Source organism: Neoarius graeffei, chromosome 28, assembly GCF_027579695.1.
Source record: "Neoarius graeffei isolate fNeoGra1 chromosome 28, fNeoGra1.pri, whole genome shotgun sequence".
Taxonomy (NCBI): domain Eukaryota; kingdom Metazoa; phylum Chordata; class Actinopteri; order Siluriformes; family Ariidae; genus Neoarius; species Neoarius graeffei.
The window spans coordinates 52,777,549-52,795,069 of NC_083596.1; the positions used below are offsets into that span (position 1 = coordinate 52,777,549).

The 17,521-nt window shown below is 42.2% G+C and overlaps 1 protein-coding gene across 1 annotated transcript in view; it reads right to left on the reverse strand.

Annotated features, from left to right (window-relative positions):
- Positions 1-12,071, reverse strand: part of acsl4b (acyl-CoA synthetase long chain family member 4b) — a 36,657-nt gene extending 24,586 nt beyond the window's left edge. The window contains exon 1 of the mRNA XM_060912952.1: positions 11,932-12,071. The gene's annotated coding sequence lies outside the window, so the exon portion shown is untranslated. The remainder of the gene's footprint in view (positions 1-11,931) is intronic.
- Positions 12,072-17,521: the final 5,450 nt, after the last annotated feature.

Below are 17,521 nucleotides of genomic sequence, written 5' to 3' on the forward strand. Positions count from 1 at the left end.
CACGTACATTCTGTACTGCAAGATTAATCATCATGGTTCTGTGGTTTGTTGATTCATCACATCTGTTCTCGATTTTTATCACTGACTTATGCACATCCTGGAACTTCATTTTGTCAAACTTAGATTATACTGTCTGATCATTTTATTAAACCTGGTGTGCTGTGTGGTGTCAAGTCAGTTTATTTGTTTTGCACTTTTAACAACAGACATTGTCACAAAGCAGCTTTACAGAAAAATAAAAACATATGAGCTAATAATATTATTCCAAATAAATGTATTTATTCCTAATGACTTTTCCTGAGGTGATGCTGGTGACAAAAAACTCCCTCAGACGACACAAGGAAGAAACCTCAAGAGGAACCAGACGTAAACGGGAACTCATTCTCATCTGGGTTATAACAGATAGCGTGATTATAAATAACTCACTTCTATAACTGTGTCCTATAGAGTCACAAAGCACAACTGTGTCACCAGGAAATTCATTATAGTTTAATAGGAAGTCCATTTTGTTAAAGCTACCATCTGTTCATTGATGGAAATCGAAGTGCAAAACTGTACATGACAACTGCAGTCCCAAAAAATTGTAGCAAAACTTTAAGTGTCCAGAGTATCTTCTAAGTGTGTTTTTAGACTGTCCGTAAGGAGCCGTCCTTCACAGGAGCAATGTGATGAGACTCCAGCCAGACGTAGGGCATCAGGATGGAACAGGCAGGTCCGAGGAGCAGAAGAGGTCAGCATCTCAATCTCAGGAGTGATATGTGGACAAAGGGAGAGACGGGAGGGAGACAGGTTGTTAGGTATTCCCAGTGTCACCTAATGGTGAAGAGCAGTGTATATTGTATGCTGAGTGAAAACAGGGACTCTGGTGAGACTAACTCTGACAGCATAACTAAAAGGGGAGAGCCAGAAGGTAACACAGGCATGAGGGAGCCCCGGGACATAAAGCAGCAGCCACTACACCGTCAACAAACTCGAGTGAGCAAGCGAGTGGGGTCTGACAGCATCCATACATCCCAGTTTACCAAAACACTCTGTCTGAGGATCCTCCAGATCTACTCCTTTACCTCATAAACACCATTAACACAAGGCTTGACTAAACAGATCTGTTTTCAGCCGAGACTTAAACACTGAGACTGTGTCTGATTCCCGAACACTACTTGGAAGGCTGTTCCATAACTGTGGGGCTTTGTAAGAAAAGGCTCCGCCCCCTGATGTAGCCTTCACTATACGAGGTACCAGCAGATAGCCTGCACCTTTTGATCTAAGTAGGCGTGGCGGGTCATAGAGGAGCAGAAGTTCACTCAGGTACTGTGGTGCGAGAACATTCAGTGCTTTAAAGGTCAATAGTAGTATTTTATAATCAATACGAAATTTGATTGGGAGCCAATGCAGTGTGGATAAGACAGGGGTGATGGGGTCATATTTTCTAGTTCTAGTAAGGACTCTTGCTGCTGCATTTTGAACTAACTGGAGCTTGTTTATGCACTTATTGGAACATCCAGACAGTAAGGCATTACAATAATCCAACCTGGAGGGAACGAAAGCATGAACTAGTTTTTCTGCGTCATGTAGTGACATTAAATCTTAGCAATATTTCTGAGATGAAAGAAAGCTATCCGGGTAATGTTATAAATGTGAGTTTCGAATGAAAGACTGGGGTCAATAATCACCCCGAGGTCTTTTACTGCTGCCCGTGAAGAAACAGAAAGGCCATCCAGAGTTACTGTGGAATCAGAAAACTTACTTCTAGCTGCATGTGGTCCGAGTACAAGTACTTCAGTCTTGTCAGAGTTAAGCAGAAGGAAGTTAATAAGCATCCAGTGTCTAATGTCCTTCACACATTCCTCAATTCTATTAAGCTGGTGTCTCTCATCAGGTTTTGCAGAAACATACAACTTAGTCCGGGAGCCAAAGGCCCAAATTTGGCTGAACCTGGCTTCGTCGGTTAAAGTTTTTTTTTTTTTGCTGTTTGTTGTTGTCCAAGGTCTACTCATTAAGATAAGAGAGGGTGCCCGGTGATATCCCTTGGGCAATTCCGGATATTGGCCCTTTATTGTTGGATGTGCTGCAGTCATAGCCTAAATTCTGACATTTTGACATTCTTCACTTTATGTTCACCAAAGTCTATATGTCATACTTATTTTTGTGTTTGTTAACATAATAGGATGAGTTTAAGGCCTGGGGGTGGGGTTCCAGCCATGGTTGGGGGTGTGGCCATGCAATTGGGGGCGGGGCTTATACCAAAAAGCCCTTTATTACTCTATTACTTTGGTTGTTAATGCGAGCCTTAAATTATTAGGCATACACTCCATTGTCATCCTTGTGTTTACTTCTGCAGGGGCATATGAGGGACACAATTAGCTAATTCAAGCCAACTTGTGTAGCTATCTTGCTAACTCTGTCAATCACACTGCCCCCAAAAGATCACAGCACGCATAAGCTAAGCAGAGAAACTATTTGACTGTAATCATGAAAGAGCAGTGACATGTACTCACTGCTCACCAGTGAACTAGACCCATAGTTTCACAACACTGGCTAGCACACCCAACTCTCACCTAGTAAATGCTAGTCACTGATTTTTTTAAGCTAATACATTAAGCTAATAGATTGCTTATTTTAACGATATTGACTGTTGAAATAGTAATGTCCCTGGTTCCCTAGTAAAATTCAGGGCATTGTCCCCGATTATCATCTCAAAAGTCTGTTAACCTTACCCTCACCCCCACTCCAAACCACACTGCTTGTGGACTGAGAGTCATGTGCACTAGCCAGTCCACTGACTAGCACGACTTTTAAAACGTTGGGCAGTAAGGTTTCCTTAAGCTAATACATTAAGCTAATAGATTGCTTATTTTTACGATATAGACTGTTGAAATAGTAATGTTCCTGGTTCCCTAGTAAAATTCAGGGCATTGTCCCCGATTCACCCCCACTCCAAACCACACTGCTCTTCCACTGACTAGCACGACTTTTAAAATGTTGGGGAGTAAGGTTTACTCAACATTCTCCTCTGTACTAGCTGGCATCCAGTACATAAGCATATTTTTACAGACGCTAAGCAATGACAAAGGGTTTAGAGGGTTTTTTTTTTCATCTGAACTCTCAGTTCTTTCCTTAAATAGTTTTTGTGTTTTGTGTGCGTGTTTGCATACTGTATGTAATTATTTTACATAATTATTGCTCATTAGTGTGTGTGCGTGTGTATGTGTGTGCGTGTGCATGCATGCATGCACGTACATGCTTTATGTACTGTAGTTCTTGTATCAAAATTGTTAATTTTGCAAATTTATGAAAGGGTCAATTACACGTTTGACTAATTTGAATGACAGTAAAGCGTGAATACTGTACAGCCAATTTGGTTAATTGAAAATCAGTATCTTTTGCTATTCTTGTGTGTGTGCGCATGCTGTATATGCCATTTTGCATGCTTGATATATTGCATACTGTAGTTTTACATAGTGGATCACTGGTGTGAGTGTATATGCATGCTGTATATAGTTCTATTGCATGCTGTATATAGTTCGTTTACATAGTGGATCACTGGTGTGAGTGTATATGCATGCTGTATATATTTCTATTTCATGCTGTATATACAGTAGTTCTTTTACATAGTGGATCACTGGTGTGAGTGTATACATGCTGTATATAGTTCGTTTACATAGTGGATCACTGGTGTGAGTGTATACATGCTGTATATAGTTCGTTTACATAGTGGATCACTGGTGTGAGTGTATACATGCTGTATATAGTTCTTTTACATAGTGGATCACTGGTGTGAGTGTATGCATGCTGTATATAGTTCGTTTACATAGTGGATCACTGGTGTGAGTGTATGCATGCTGTATATAGTTCGTTTACATAGTGGATCACTGGTGTGAGTGTATGCATGCTGTATATAGTTCGTTTACATAGTGGATCACTGGTGTGAGTGTATACATGCTGTATATAGTTCTTTTACATAGTGGATCACTGGTGTGAGTGTATGCATGCTGTATATAGTTCGTTTACATAGTGGATCACTGGTGTGAGTGTATGCATGCTGTATATAGTTCGTTTACATAGTGGATCACTGGTGTGAGTGTATGCATGCTGTATATAGTTCGTTTACATAGTGGATCACTGGTGTGAGTGTATACATGCTGTATATAGTTCTTTTACATAGTGGATCACTGGTGTGAGTGTATGCATGCTGTATATAGTTCGTTTACATAGTGGATCATTGGTGTGAGTGTATGCATGCTGTATATAGTTCTTTTACATAGTTATTGGTCATTAGTGTGTGTGTGTGTGTGTGTGTGTGTGTGTGTGTGTGCATGCTGTATATAGTTCTTTTGCATGCTGTATAGTTCTTACATAGATATTGATCATTGTTTTGTATTAACTGTAGAGTTTATGTAATACTTGTATAAAAATCGCTAATTTGGAAAAGTTATGAAAGGGTTAATTAATCCACATTTGATGTATTTGAATGACAAATATAGAGAAAAATGTGAATACCTATCAGATACAGCCAACTTGGTGCATTTAATATCAGTATTTACACTGATATTATTTTTTTTGTATTTTCTTCCATTATTTGGGCATATAGGGCATTAAAGGGTTAATATATTAAATTGCCCAAGGGATATCACCGGGCACCCTCTTAAATCTTGAAGAGCTACCTCAAATCTATAAGATAAAGCAAAAAAAAAACAACTTTAACCAAAAATTCCGGGTCCGACCCCATGGCTCCCGGACTAACTGTGTGTCATCAGCATAACAGTGGAAACTCATACAATGTTTATGAATAATATCGCCCAGAGGGAACATATATAGAGAAAAAATCAGTGGACCCAAGACAGAACCTTGTGGAACACCAAACTTTACCTCAGTACATCTAGAAATATCACCATTTATATCAACATACTGATAGCGATCAGTTAGATAAGAGCTGAGCCAGGAGAGGGCCGTTCCCTTAACTCCCACAACATTTTCTAGTCTATCCAGAAGAATGGAATGATCAATGGTATCAAATGCTGCACTAAGGTCAAGCAACACAAGCAGCGAGACACAGCCCTGATCAGACGCCAACAGTAGGTCGTTTACTACTTTAACCAGAGCTGTCTCTGTGCTATGATGAGGTCTAAATCCTGACTGATACATTTCATGGATGTTATTCCTATGTAAATATGAGCATAACTGTATGCTGTAGTGGTGTGTGTGTGTGCTTCCTGACATTAAGACTGTGCTCTATAGCTGCAGATTTAAGTGATTATCTATCTATCTCACACACACACACCCGTGCACTCAATGTGAGTTCAGAATTGTAAATGTAAACAGTGAAGCTGCATCATCATGTTGTATTCATTGCATTTTACTGGAAACAATCAGCATGTGCGCACACACACACACACACACACACTAAGAACGAAGGGACGTGAAAGAAGGAGTCATGGACATGAGGTAATGAGGATGTAGGAACCCGGAGAGTAGAAACTGAAAATAAAGAACACTCGAGGATCCGCCAAAACCAGAAAGAGGAAGGAAAGTGATGAGGAAACACACACACACACACACACACACACACACACACACACACACACACACTTATACAGAGCTCCCAGTGAGCAAGACTGTGTGTGTGTGTGTGTGTGTGTGTGTGTGTGTGTGTGTGTGTGTGTGTGTGCGCGCGCACAGCGTTAGACTTTAAAACTTTATTTAAACACATAAGGAAAGAAACAGGACTAACATAATTTGTTTAAAGAATTTTCCTGTACAAAATACTTCTGACGAAAAACCCCCACATCATTTGCACACACACACACACACACACACACACACACAGATCAGATTATTAATGAGAGACAGGTGAGAATCACTGACAGTAACGGAGTGGACACACCACAGGGTTTAAATGGAGAGCAATGAACCCAGATTGGGGCGACTTCCTGTTGAGCCTCTTGCTGACCGTTTGTTTCCTGTGCAGCCTGAGGCTCAGTTTTGATGATGTCAGGTAACATAAAGCTGTGGGAGCTGCACCTCAAAGATTCTTCTGGCTGACTTTCAGACCATGATTATCACTTTGACTTTTTTTTTTTGAGTACAGCTGATTTTCGGAAGTGGTCTGCTTCTCTGAGCTCTTTACACGGTGCTACTTGATGCAGTAATGATGGCCAAATAGATTTTTCACATTTCCCCTTGAGAGTCTTATCCAAACAATACAGTTGTGCGACTGGATGTTGCAGGTTTGTGACATCATTTTTATCATAGTTGGAGGAAAACATTTATTATGCAGCCATAAAGTGAGTTACAAGGTTATGGAGCTGATCATGCAGTGTTGTCTTTCTCAAGAAAATAACTTTGTGAATATAAAAGGACAGAACGATTCAGAAGTTATTTGATGTCAAAAAAGCTAAAGATGAATGGAAATCAAGTGAAGCTGTCACCACAAGCTTGCTCTTCAGGGATAAATTAGGGATAAAAATCGCTCATGCTTAACATCTTTAATTTTCTCTAAAGCTGCTTTACAACAGTGTCTGTTGTTAAAAGCGTTATGCAAATAAACTTGACTTGACGGCTAATGGTAGCTGAGCATCTCGCGCCTCCATGTGGGGAACACATTCTGAATATTCACTTACCACCCTGGTGAAAACACTGGTCATGGGTATAGACCCCTTTCACATGACGTCACCGCGCTGCGAGATTTTGTTAGGCGCCATATTGGAAGACCAAGTACATGCACTCACAATATAAAACAAAGTACGAGCGAGAGTAAAGTGACACAATGGATGATAATTCTGGTTATGTGAGTACATTACCAGTTGCAGAAAGGGCACGGTATGTGGAGAAACTCGCTGTGATTGATGGGTTTGACCCATATGATAAGACTCGGGGCAAGGGAGAATGGAAACATAAGGAGGACCGGACACCAATTCTGCCATCTGTTTGCTACCCAGACATTGTAAACTATTTGTTGTTTACACCCAGTGCCTACACTCAGTGTTCGAACTATGCTGATATTTTCGGGGGGTCCCTTTTATCCCCTTGGGGCGCTTGCGCTTGTCTCGGAGCGCGGATCTCCAAACACATGAGAAGCCTATCTTACACACATATCACGCGGACTCCACACCTCCACACACGCATCGCGTCTGAAGTCATAACTCATCAGGGGAAATCGCGTCCGCATTGGCATGTTCAAAAAACAGCCTCGCGTCAACAATGATACTAGTCCGGGAGCCATGGGGTCGGACCCGGAATTTTTGGTTCAAGTTTTTTTTTTTGCTTTATCTTATAGATTTGAGGTAGCTCTTCAAGATTTAAGAGGATGCCCGGTGATATCCCTTGGGCAATTTAATATATTAACCCTTTAATGACCTATATGCCCAAATAATGGAAGAAAATACAAAAAAAATAATATCAGTGTAAATACTGATATTAAATGCACCAAGTTGGCTGTATCTGATAGGTATTCACATTTTTCTCTATATTTGTCATTCAAATACATCAAATGTGGATTAATTAACCCTTTCATAACTTTTCCAAATTAGCGATTTTTATACAAGTATTACATAAACTCTACAGTTAATACAAAATAATGATCAATATCTATGTAAGAACTATACAGCATGCAAAAGAACTATATACAGCATGCACACACACACACTAATGACCAATAACTATGTAAAAGAACTATATACAGCATGCATACACTCACACCAGTGATCCACTATGTAAAAGAACTATATACAGCATGTATACACTCACACCAGTGATCCACTATGTAAACGAACTATATACAGCATGCATACACTCACACCAGTGATCCACTATGTAAAAGAACTATATACAGCATGTATACACTCACACCAGTGATCCACTATGTAAACGAACTATATACAGCATGTATACACTCACACCAGTGATCCACTATGTAAAAGAACTACTGTATATACAGCATGAAATAGAAATATATACAGCATGCATATACATTCACACCAGTGATCCACTATGTAAACGAACTATATACAGCATGCAATAGAACTATATACAGCATGCATATACACTCACACCAGTGATCCACTATGTAAAACTACAGTATGCAATATATCAAGCATGCAAAATGGCATATACAGCATGCGCACACACACACAAGAATAGCAAAAGATACTGATTTTCAATTAACCAAATTGGCTGTACAGTATTCACGCTTTACTGTCATTCAAATTAGTCAAACGTGTAATTGACCCTTTCATAAATTTGCAAAATTAACAATTTTGATACAAGAACTACAGTACATAAAGCATGTACGTGCATGCATGCATGCACACGCACACACATACACACGCACACACACTAATGAGCAATAATTATGTAAAATAATTACATACAGTATGCAAACACGCACACAAAACACAAAAACTATTTAAGGAAAGAACTAAGAGTTCAGATGAAAAAAAACCCCTCTAAACCCTTTGTCATTGCTTAGTGTCTGTAAAAATATGCTTATGTACTGGATGCCAGCTAGTACAGAGGAGAATGTTGAGTAAACCTTACTCCCCAACATTTTAAAAGTCGTGCTAGTCAGTGGAAGAGCAGTGTGGTTTGGAGTGGGGGTGAATCGGGGACAATGCCCTGAATTTTACTAGGGAACCAGGAACATTACTATTTCAACAGTCTATATCGTAAAAATAAGCAATCTATTAGCTTAATGTATTAGCTTAAAAAAATCAGTGACTAGCATTTACTAGGTGAGAGTTGGGTGTGCTAGCCAGTGTTGTGAAACTATGGGTCTAGTTCACTGGTGAGCAGTGAGTACATGTCACTGCTCTTTCATGATTACAGTCAAATAGTTTCTCTGCTTAGCTTATGCGTGCTGTGATCTTTTGGGGGCAGTGTGATTGACAAAGTTAGCAAGATAGCTACACAAGTTGGCTTGAATTAGCTAATTGTGTCCCTCATATGCCCCTGCAGAAGTAAACACAAGGATGACAATGGAGTGTATGCCTAATAATTTAAGGCTCGCATTAACAACCAAAGTAATAGAGTAATAAAGGGCTTTTTGGTATAAGCCCCGCCCCCAATTGCATGGCCACACCCCCAACCATGGCTGGAACCCCACCCCCAGGCCTTAAACTCATCCTATTATGTTAACAAACACAAAAATAAGTATGATATATAGACTTTGGTGAACATAAAGTGAAGAATGTCAAAATGTCAGAATTTAGGCTATGACTGCAGCACATCCAACAATAAAGGGCCAATATCCGGAATTGCCCAAGGGATATCACCGGGCACCCTCTCTTATCTTAATGAGTAGACCTTGGACAACAACAAACAGCAAAAAAAAAAAAAACTTTAACCGACGAAGCCAGGTTCAGCCAAATTTGGGCCTTTGGCTCCCGGACTAAGTTGTATGTTTCTGCAAAACCTGATGAGAGACACCAGCTTAATAGAATTGAGGAATGTGTGAAGGACATTAGACACTGGATGCTTATTAACTTCCTTCTGCTTAACTCTGACGAGACTGAAGTACTTGTACTCGGACCACATGCAGCTAGAAGTAAGTTTTCTGATTCCACAGTAACTCTGGATGGCCTTTCTGTTTCTTCACGGGCAGCAGTAAAAGACCTCGGGGTGATTATTGACCCCAGTCTTTCATTCGAAACTCACATTTATAACATTACCCGGATAGCTTTCTTTCATCTCAGAAATATTGCTAAGATTTAATGTCACTACATGACGCAGAAAAACTAGTTCATGCTTTCGTTCCCTCCAGGTTGGATTATTGTAATGCCTTACTGTCTGGATGTTCCAATAAGTGCATAAACAAGCTCCAGTTAGTTCAAAATGCCGCAGCAAGAGTCCTTACTAGAACTAGAAAATATGACCACATCACCCCTGTCTTATCCACACTGCATTGGCTCCCAATCACATTTCGTATTGATTATAAAATACTACTATTGACCTTTAAAGCACTGAATGTTCTCGCACCACAGTACCTGAGTGAACTTCTGCTCCTCTATGACCCGCCACGCCTACTTAGATCAAAAGGTGCAGGCTATCTGCTGGTACCTCGTATAGTGAAGGCTACATCAGGGGGCGGAGCCTTTTCTTACAAAGCCCCACAGTTATGGAACAGCCTTCCAAGTAGTGTTCGGGAATCAGACACAGTCTCAGTGTTTAAGTCTCGGCTGAAAACAGATCTGTTTAGTCAAGCCTTGTGTTAATGGTGTTTATGAGGTAAAGGAGTAGATCTGGAGGATCCTCAGACAGAGTGTTTTGGTAAACTGGGATGTATGGATGCTGTCAGTCCCCACTCGCTTGCTCACTCGAGTTTGTTGACGGTGTAGTGGCTGCTGCTTTATGTCCCGGGGCTCCCTCATGCCTGTGTTACCTTCTGGCTCTCCCCTTTTAGTTATGCTGTCAGAGTTAGTCTCACCAGAGTCCCTGTTTTCACTCAGCATACAATATACACTGCTCTTCACCATTAGGTGACACTGGGAATACCTAACAACCTGTCTCCCTCCCGTCTCTCCCTTTGTCCACATATCACTCCTGAGATTGAGATGCTGACCTCTTCTGCTCCTCGGACCTGCCTGTTCCATCCTGATGCCCTACGTCTGGCTGGAGTCTCATCACATTGCTCCTGTGAAGGACGGCTCCTTACGGACAGTCTAAAAACACACTTAGAAGATACTCTGGACACTTAAAGTTTTGCTACAATTTTTTGGGACTGCAGTTGTCATGTACAGTTTTGCACTTCGATTTCCATCAATGAACAGATGGTAGCTTTAACAAAATGGACTTCCTATTAAACTATAATGAATTTCCTGGTGACACAGTTGTGCTTTGTGACTCTATAGGACACAGTTATAGAAGTGAGTTATTTATAATCACGCTATCTGTTATAACCCAGATGAGAATGAGTTCCCGTTTACGTCTGGTTCCTCTTGAGGTTTCTTCCTTGTGTCGTCTGAGGGAGTTTTTTGTCACCAGCATCACCTCAGGAAAAGTCATTAGGAATAAATACATTTATTTGGAATAATATTATTAGCTCATATGTTTTTATTTTTCTGTAAAGCTGCTTTGTGACAATGTCTGTTGTTAAAAGTGCAAAACAAATAAACTGACTTGACACCACACAGCACACCAGGTTTAATAAAATGATCAGACAGTATAATCTAAGTTTGACAAAATGAAGTTCCAGGATGTGCATAAGTCAGTGATAAAAATCGAGAACAGATGTGATGAATCAACAAACCACAGAACCATGATGATTAATCTTGCAGTACAGAATGTACGTGTGATGGTAGTGTGTTAGTGAAAGAATGCGCTTAAGAACTCATCTCATCTCATTATCTGTAGCCGCTTTATCCTGTTCTACAGGGTCGCAGGCGAGCTGGATCCTATCCCAGCTGACTACGGGCGAAAGGCGGGGTTCACCCTGGACAAGTCGCCAGGTCATCACAGGGCCGACACATAGACACAGACAACCATTCACACTCACATTCACACCTACGCTCAATTTAGAGTCACCAGTTAACCTAACCTGCATGTCTTTGGACTGTGGGGGAAACCGGAGCACCCGGAGGAAACCCACGCGGACACGGGGAGAACATGCAAACTCCGCACAGAAAGGCCCTCGCCGGCCACGGGGCTCGAACCCAGGACCTTCTTGCTGTGAGGCGACAGTGTGAACCACTACACCACCGTGCCGCCCCCTCTTAAGAACTCAACTTAAGAATTGAACTAAACCTCTGCACACACACACACACACACACACACACACACACCCCTTCACATATACGCAACATGTTATGTCACAGGTTCTGTATAAAATTACATACTGAGCTATACAGTGTGTCCCATAGTAGTGTTGGTCTCTCTCTCTCTCTCTCTCTCTCTCTCTCACACACACACACACACACACATACAGCATGTTTTTGTTCTTACCTGTATACAATGTAAGAAGACTTTATGCTCTCTAAAAGCAGGACGAAGATTTTTCTCTGACTTGATCGCTTTTTCTCCTCTCACTTTTTTTGTTCCGGTCTTGTTCCGGATCGACACACTCCTCCCTGTTTCTCCTTAACTGTTTCAGTCTCCACCCTGACAGGCAGTGATGTATTTCCTTTGGATCAGATTACAAACTGGTGGGTACTTGCTGGTGCTACACACACACAACTCCCATCTGACTCAGAAACACCACATTTACACACACACCCAGGATAATGTTCTTACTTCTCCTACTTACATTACTTGATGGAAAGCAACAAATACTTCCAGATCTCTCATCACTCCCTCCTCACTGACCTGCAGGGTTCTAGAATATAGAGTTTAGAACCTGGTATTGTTTTAGTCAAATGACTGGACCTTTCCAGGACATCAGAAACTCTGTTCTAAAGCTCAGGTTTAATATCTCATGTTTCAGGAGGCATGAGCAAATTAGTGGTGTATATTTAACAAATGAATCACAGCGATAACTATTTGTTGTAAGGTTTGCAGGAATTAATGACCTTTTGTTCAGTAGCTATAAAACTCCTAAAAAGTTTTCCTGACTGCTCTGAATTTACAAATTGTGACATGGATGTCATGTTTGCGGTGTTAGTGGTGATGCTACGTGTAATTACAGTGGGACTTTTTTTTGTAATTTACATCTCATTTCCACTCTCACTGTCTATAAAAAATTATCAGCTTCATGCTAGCTTGCAAATTCATTACTCTCACTCACAGGGCCGGCCCAAGCCTTTAAGGGGCCCTAAGCAGAATTTGATTTGGGGGCCCCCCACACCACCAAAACTACACTGCTAGCTGCCTTATTATTTCTTAGGCTACACAGTTAGTCTAGCCACCCACCATAATCTGCGTTTTCAGTTGGTGAGGCAGAATTATGTATTGCACTGTGTCGTCCAGCAGAGGGCAGTACCAGTTAATGGCAATAGACTATCGTGCAGGCAGAAAGGCTCATAATAACAGCTATTGACAGATTGTTAAACTCACACTAGCGATCTGACAGCAATTATCAAGAACTTGCACTCACCTTATTGAACACACTACTGCTCCAATCTTAATAAATTGGTATGACTTTGTCCACTTGAGCTAATATCGGTCATGACATTTAGGTTGGAGTTTGTAAGTAAAGCAACGGCTCTCAGCTTAGAACTAAAGATGATATCCGAGGCTACATTTTGTTGTGTTGGGTAGCATAACGTTAGCTACTATGACAGACATTCTGTTAGCTAATCCAGCCAACCTAGCCAGAACACAGACAACCTTAATGACACAAAAATAGTAACATTGGACATTCAAATTTACCTTTTTCTTGCTGCTTTTTTTCTTCCTCTTGTCTCTTCCTCTTCTCTGCCCCAGATGGATAATTTCTTTTTTGAGTCATGGCTTATCCATCTAGTCCACCTATCTTCCGAAGTGAATAACTCCTGTCACGTCACGTGCATCTGGTTGTGCTGGAGCGCAGTGGCAGCAACCAGCAGCAAGGATTAGTTAACCTAATGTACCAACTATGAAAATGATACAAAAAACGTTATTTTGTGTCTTATTTTTGTGTCTTTTGTTTCTGCTTTATCATGTCATTGATATTACGTTTTTTTAATTAAAAATATTTTCGCAGGTGGGTATTCCAACTGCTCTTGGGGGCCCCCTGGTGGTGTGTGGGGCCCTAAGCAGGCGCTTAATTCGCTTATGCCTTGGGCTGGCCGTGCTCACTCAGTTAACTTGTACATAACTATCCATATTTAGTAGTTTCCTAGCAACTGTCTTGATGACTAGAATCGCTAGTGAGTGCGCTGGAAAAGTTACAGTTCCATCAGAATGCACAAACACAAAGAACTGAGCTAAAAATTAACAGTGTGTGTGTGTGTGTGTGAGTGCAAAAATGGGTCACTGTGTTCCAGTACACACACACACAGAGCAAGAATTGTTTATTGGGGCTTTTCCACTACCAACGCGGCTGAGTCGAGCTGAGCGGGGCTGTTGGAGTTGCATTTCGACTACAACCGCGCTGAACCGTGCTGACTGGAAGTGGGTGGACACATTGGGTGGAGTTAGTGAAAGTGGGTGGACGTCACGTGATGTCGTTAGGCGGCGCAAACAGTGACATCAGTGACCTTTTAAGCGGGAGTCTCACGACCCGGATAGTAAACAATAAACATGGAGGACATGGAGTCGTTAGTGTTGCTGGTCTTGGTGCTGTGGCTTGTTGTCACCGACAACGCCAACAGATACTGGCAAGAGCGTATAGATGAGGTGAGGCGCATAAGGCTTCGTAATTCTTCTTCTTCCGGGTTTACGGTGTTTACAGATCCCAGCATGCTCGCGGGGCGTGTGTGGGCATGTGAGGACACTCCTCCTCACCAATCAGTGCACAGGGGAGTGTCTCCTCATGCCCCTAGCCCCACTCAGCTCGGTTGGGCTCACTTCAGCCCTACTCCAAAACCATGCGAGTTTTGGGTGCTGAGTAAGGCTGAAGTGAGCCCAGTCGTGCTGCTCTGAGGTAGTCGAAACGCAAGCCGTGTTGGGCTGAAGTGAGCTGAAAAAGGGTAGTGGAAAAGGCCCATATGTTACCGGCGCCAGACCTAGGGGAATCTGGGCAGGTACAAGGCCCACAGGCTGGGTTGTGCTGTGGGTTAGATGCACAGAAATTACGTCTTGCTCAAGCAGACAGCATTTATTTTCTTTGAGTCAAAATATCTGAATATCACTATAACAACTAAATATATCAGAATGGTAATAGACTATAATAAAAAGAAAATAATGTAATAAAGACAAGAAATATACCCATGGATCAATAACTGGCGTATACTGTATCATACACAATACATATCATACATAACAGACCATGAACTATACAGCAGTATAAACGTAAATATACGGCAGTGTAAATATCATAGTATAAATACTCAAATATGCTTCAAAGTAACACTCCATACATATGCAATCCATATACATACAAACTACTTGGCTACCTCGCTCTCTGCAGAACGATAGAATAGAATAATAGGATAGAACGTCATATTTCTATGGGTGTGTTTACAAGCGCACGCACACCAACTGATGACAACATAACTGCTACATTGACAGGGTCTGACTAACAAAACAGAATACAGGTCTGAACGGAGTACCGGTTAAACAAACAAAATGATACAAAGTACAGGAAAACTTAACATACACTTAAACACTAAAATGCTGACGTTCACTCGACTTACACTGACGAGAGAACGGAACCTTCATTAACGGTGGCTGGCTAACTACGAGTAGCTTCTGTTAGCTCGCTAGCAACAACAGTTAAAACACTTCAAAAATCACATTTCTAAGCACAACAAAGTTCTCTAAACATTACATGAACAAACGTATCATTTATGAGTTCGTTTGGTAGATTAACCACATTTCTAACAGTTCAAAAAACATACCTGTGGGTTAGATGCAATTCAGATACACAGAAATTACGTCTTGCTCAAGCAAACAGCATTTATTTTCTGAGTGCTGGAGCTACCGTCTCCATGGCAACCCACTACGGTGTGACAGTGCAACAGTGCCATCTAGTGGCATGAAAATAAATACATTAGTGGTTAATACCATTAGGTTAGATCTAATAAAACAAACAAACAAAAAAAATAGGAGTGGGGGGGGGGGGGGGTAACTGTTTTACAAAACAAGCCATTTTCTATACCTGTCACACTCTCCCCTACTTTAAAAGATGTCTCCTGACATCTAGAACTAAAGCATTTAAGTGTGACAGGTAAGTAGTAAGTAAGATTGTCTGTCAATGTTCTGGCCGCCGTCAATTCTTCCGTATGTCCACACAGCTTGGGGAGGGTAGTACCACATCTCAGGAAACACTGGGTAGGTGGGCATGGGATGCGGGACACAGTACATGGCATTTGCTCCTATTCTCCAAGGCTGGTAGGAAGGTTCTCCTGACTGGTCATACATGAAGAGGCTTCTGGGTTTCACTGGTCTCGTGGACCTCCGCAGTTGCTGTTCCACCTCTTGCACTGGCTGAGGAACAGGCACAACACATGTCTCAGGATCCCGAGGGCTTCCACTCTCCACAGCATCATCCACGTGTTGCTCCTGTCCCTCCACAGCTGGGGACGGATCTACCCTTCGTGGTGCGGGCATTAGTTCTACTTTCATCAAAGGGTCAGATGGTTCTGCCTGCCAGACATCCTCAGACTCCAGCGCTTGGTTCAAAGGCTGATATGCTGGAGCCACAGCCCTCAGCTTGCTGTGTAGCTCACATTGAGGCGAGCGGTGCCTGACAGCCTTCCTCTCATACACAGGTAAAAGTCTGAAGTTGTATGAGCACTCTCCCTCATCACAGGAGGTGCTGGAATCTGACTTGGTAGCTTCTCTCGGCTGCACACGATGTCTCTGTCTTTGTGGCTTCTTCTTCACACCAGTATCACATTCCTCATGGATGACTGGCAAGTCACTGACAGGCAAGAGAAGGTTGTGGTGGAGAATACAGAGGGTTCAGCCACCTGTTTCTGCTTGGACACGATAAACTGGACCATTTCCTAGCCTCTTGATGACACGGTGGATCTTTCCTTCCCAGTAAGATCTGAGTTTTCCTGGGCCACCTCTCTCAGACAGGTTCCTGACAAGCACATGATCACCTGGTTGCAGCAGAGTTCCCCTGGCACCCTGGTCATAGTGCCTTTTTCCTTTCTCACAGGACTTCTTGCTGTTTTCTGAGGCAATCCGGTATGCCTCCTGCATCCGTGAAGCCCAGGTCTGGGCATATTCCTGCCGTGTCTGTGCTTGCCAACCTGGGTCAAGGTTGAAGATCAGGTCAATGGGGAGCTGTGGATGTCTTCCAAAGAGGAGAAAGAAAGGTGAGTAGCCCATTGCCTCATGTCTTGTACAGTTGTAGGCGTGGACTATGCTGGGGAGATGGTCTTTCCACTCTGCCATCTTTTCCTCATGGAGCCTTCTGAGCATCTGGAGAAGTGTTCTGTTAAAACGTTCGACAGGGTTCCCCTGTGGATGGTAAGGAGTAGTTCGGGAGTGAGAAATTCCTGCCAGCTGCTGGAGTCTCTGAAACAGGGTGTTCTTGAACTCCTGGCCCTGGTCATGGTGAAGCTTTTGAGGGCACCCGAAGCGTGGAATGAAATCGTAGAAGATCTTCTCAGCCGCTGTTTTGCCAGACTTATTTCGAGTTGGATAGGCCAGAGCAAAGCAGGTGAAGTGGTCTACTACAACAAGGATGTACTCATAGCCACCTTTACTGGGATCAAGGTGCATGTAGTCGACAGACAGCAGCTCAAAAGGGGCACTGGTTGTGATTGAGCCCATTGGTGCTTTCTCATGGACAGTAGGTCGCTTTTGTTTAATGCATGAGCACTGGCGAATAATGTAATCTTCAATGTCACGCTGCATAAAAGGCCAGTAGAACCACTGCCTTGCAAGGTGGATGACTTTGTCAGCTCCGACATGTCCCATTTCATCATGCAGGTGTTTGAGCACAGTTGACTTGAGTGCTTTGGGAAGGACTAGCTGTTGATTTTGTCTTGACCGCCTGTAC